The sequence below is a fragment of the Brachypodium distachyon genome, chromosome 3, assembly GCF_000005505.3.
Source record: "Brachypodium distachyon strain Bd21 chromosome 3, Brachypodium_distachyon_v3.0, whole genome shotgun sequence".
In the NCBI taxonomy this organism is placed as follows: Eukaryota; Viridiplantae; Streptophyta; class Magnoliopsida; order Poales; family Poaceae; genus Brachypodium; species Brachypodium distachyon.
In genome coordinates, this window is record NC_016133.3 from 1,429,758 (window position 1) to 1,433,729 (window position 3,972).

The 3,972-nt window shown below is 43.9% G+C and overlaps 1 long non-coding RNA gene across 1 annotated transcript; it reads right to left on the reverse strand.

Moving 5' to 3' along the window:
* Positions 1-3,105: 3,105 nt before the first annotated feature.
* On the reverse strand, positions 3,106-3,655 carry LOC112271920. Its single transcript, XR_002965457.1, has 2 exons — positions 3,563-3,655; positions 3,106-3,502 (listed from the first exon to the last, which is right to left on the reverse strand). It is a non-coding gene; the product is annotated as an uncharacterized LOC112271920 (long non-coding RNA).
* Positions 3,656-3,972: the final 317 nt, after the last annotated feature.

Consider the following 3,972-nt stretch of genomic DNA (forward strand, 5'->3'; position numbering starts at 1 on the left):
GGTTGCCTCCATAGGGAGCTAGCTAGCTTTTGGGCTGTGTTTTTGAGCTGGGATATATGCATGGGCGCCGGTTTATATAAATAATTGGTGCTTTGATTGCCCGCTTGCTAACGAACACAGGTCTATGGTCTGGTGTGTTTGGTTCTTGCCTATCTATATTGTTCTACAAAATCTAAAACAAATCTATATTGTTCCAATTTTTGACAATCATTGGCTTGCCCAAATATTGGCCAAGGATTAGTTCATCCATAGTTGATCAAGCAGTTGATAAAAATTATAAAAAGAGATGCCAGGTTTTTGCAAGATTCTATTGGCAGCCAAAATTTTGGATACCAACCAGAAATGACAAAAGTAGCATAACTTGTCAAAATTTTGCTAAGGCAAATTTGGGAAAGGTAAACATGCAATGATTAGTTAGGCTTATAATATCAAAATAGCAGAATTCTAATATTAACAAATTTAATATTAGAATTTTATTGGGTGAGGCAAAGTGAAAAATATGAGAAATTGAAGGAGAATTGAAAGAATTATAAAAATAATTGCATTGAACATGTAAAAGGAAGACCAAACACCAAATTATCAGTCTCACTTATTTGGTCTGAAAGTGTCTAGTTGTCTACATGTTCAGATATTTAGGTTTCGGGCCGTTGCCGCCGTAGCACCTCGGCACTCAACATCTAGTTACATGGAATCCGGCCGGTATAGTGTATATTTTGAAGCGGAATGCGTACCGGACCATGGTATATACGTATCTTGCTGCGCGACTCGATCGATGGATTAACGATGAGATCATGTCTACTGGATCAGAGCCGCCCACGTACGTGCTACTCTATTATAGTAGTTACTATCTCCGTTTTATAATTTTTGTCGAAATTTTACATGTATTTAAACACTTTTGAAGAATAGATACATCTTTTTTTAAGCAAATTTGAGACAAGAATTATGGAACGAAGGAAGTATTGTTTTGTAACAGTAGACATTATTTTCTGTACAGGAGAATACAATATCATCACATCGCGGACACTCTCGCCATCCTAGTAAATAATCTGTTGTATTAGGCGCACAACGACCGCAAATTGATGCTGCATCAATGCATTTATACAGCACGATACTATGCGATGCTCTGGCCAGGACTGCTACATGCTTGATGATTGCGATGCCATAAAGGCTAAGAAAAATATTAGATTTGCTTCGGCGCACCCCGTAGAAATATTTTACGGATCTCAAAGCCAAGATGGCTATTAATTAAACGAAAATTATGTGCTTTTAGATCATGATGTTTCCTTCAAAACCCTAACCCAAATTAGTAATTTTCCCTGTTGCCGAAGATTTTTAACCTAGCTTATAATGCTTTTTCGAAAGAAGATTAGGACCATGATTTTTGCCCCTCGCATGTCACCTACTACATCGTACTTCCATTGAATATCAAAACTGAATGTCCTGAATTGTGGTAAAGATAAGACAGATCGGCCGCCGCCGCCCATGCGTAGCAATTCATCCGTGCCATGTGGCATTCAATTCAAAGATCTATCAGCCAACGACGAAAGATACAAAAGACACGTGCATCGGTAATCTAATGCACAAGATCCGGTTGATCAAACAAGAGTACTATATTGATTCTAAGAAAACGACGATTTTAGATCTGATTAGGATTTTAGAAAACGACAATCAACATATACTATTCCGGTTATCCGGTTTTTCTTCTTGAGAAATTCGTTATTCACTTTATCACGTACATATGTGTTTTATGTACCACCCCATGAGAAGTTCATTCGGTGCAAGCCGGGTTAAGTTGCGGTGTACCGGCCGGAAAGGTGATGGATCAATAAATCAGTTAGATCAGAATGTTTTCCTTTTTACAACTAGGGTTTATTATCCCTCGATAAATCAGTTAGAGAATGGGCAGGGACTATTTGGCGGTCGTCCGCCAGGACAGAAGGTAGTGGTCAAATTCATTTTTTTCAAATTTTGCTTTTCAAAATTAGCTTTTAATTTCTACCACTTTTTATTTTGCAAGCTTTTTTGTTTTTATTTTGTTGTTTCTAGCCTTCGACAGACATGACGAGCTGAGCAGAGGAAATGAGACAAAGATAAAAGTGAGAGAGAAGACCGTTCATGATTTTTTTTTTGAGAGTAAGAAGACTGACCGTTCGATGATAATACGAAGGGAAGGTGCTCGTCTTTTTTTTTTGAGGGAACCGCCACTTTATTACTGAGCCAACAAATGGGGGATACAATTGGGATCGGGCGACTCTACTAGCCAAACATGTCGGCCTTCCTGCCGAGAAGTCGATGCCCTCGCCAGCGTGTGCGCCTCCATGTTCGATGCTCTGCCTTCATGCACAAACTCAACAGAAGCAAAGCGAGGATAGCAGCTCTTGATCTCCTGCAGAACTAGGGCGAACCGGCCCAGGTTGTCACCCTTCAGAGCCGTGATGACCTCGAGGCAGTCCGAAGAGCAAGCTGTAGATCTTCAGCAAGGGAAAGGGCTTCCCTACACGCTAGCGCCTCCAAAGTGCCAGGATCGTTTATTCCGGCGATGACCTGGGCAGAAGCGCCCAGGAACCGGCCATCCGTGTCACGGCAGACAGCGGTGACAGCTCCAGCGCACACCTGCTTTGCAACGGCCGCGTCGACATTGATCTTGGCGTGATCTGCCGGTGGGGGTAGCCATCTCTTGGTCAGCGCCGGGGCCCCCGCTCCCCTGTTGATTTCTCGACTAGGTGTCGAGATCTTTAAGTCACGAAGGGAAGGTGCTCGTGGGCTTCGTGCGCGGTTAGGCACGGAAGAGTCCACTAGTTGGGCCCTAAATATATGTGGGCCGATTCAGCTGGCAGGGAGTAAGAGCGCGGGCCGTGCAATCATATACTCCATATGCACGCGATGTTTTCACCCAAACCCAGCCGTTTTCCGTTCCTCCTGAAAAAAAGGCCCGCTTTCCTTTTTTTCTCGAGGAAACACACGCAGTCACTCACACACACGCGCACTCTCACTGAAAGCACAACGCCGGTTAAATTCTGAAATAAATCCAAAGAAATGCGATCCATGCCAACGTTCGGTTAACACTTGACACTGACAGCACCCATAAAGAATTAACGATGGAGATAATCGAAAACGCATCGTCCATACTATATATGCATCGTCGTCATTATTCCAGTATTACACTATAAGTAGTGCAAAAACAGTAGTGGTACACCCATATTAGAGCAGAGTCTGCAGCAGCATGCCGGCAACGTTGACGACCGACGGACGGCTAGCCGACGACGGGCGTCTGGGCGACTTTGGCGGTGGCCGGAGAGAGGAAGATGCGGACGCGGTGGGCGTCGAAGCTCGGCGGCACGTTGTCGCCCACCAGGTGGAACTCCAGCGACACGTCCGGCCGGTCGCCGTGGATCTTCCTCGCCGCCATCCTGGAGCTTAGCCCGACCACCTCCGGCCACGCCGCCTTCTGCTCGTCCATGACCACCGCCGCCATGGCTCTACCCATTATTAATTAATCAATCTGCAAATTTAGGAAATTAGCCACAGCAACGTAGTAAGAAAAGAAACTCAGACTTGGTACCTCTCTGATGAGAAGAACACAGTTTGAGTGATTGAGTCAAGAGGGATCGATGGGATGCGCGTAGTAAATGTGTAGTGTTTATATACTCAGGCAATGCAATTGTACTTACGTGTAAGAACAAGGACATGCATGGCTTGCACCGCCCTCGCGTGCTGGGCTAAGATTCGCATTGTGAACTGAGTCTAACTATAACACTATCTGTTTCCTGTTTTGGGCAGGGCGCGTGGAGACACGATTTGGTCCTCCACTATGCTCCCTCCATTACATAATTCATGTCGAAATATTACATGTATCTAGACGTATTTTAAAAATAGATATATCTATTTTTTAGACAAACTTGAGACAAAAATTATAGGATGGAGGGAGTACTTCAGACATGCCACAAAATAAAATCACCTTTGGTTCTTTTT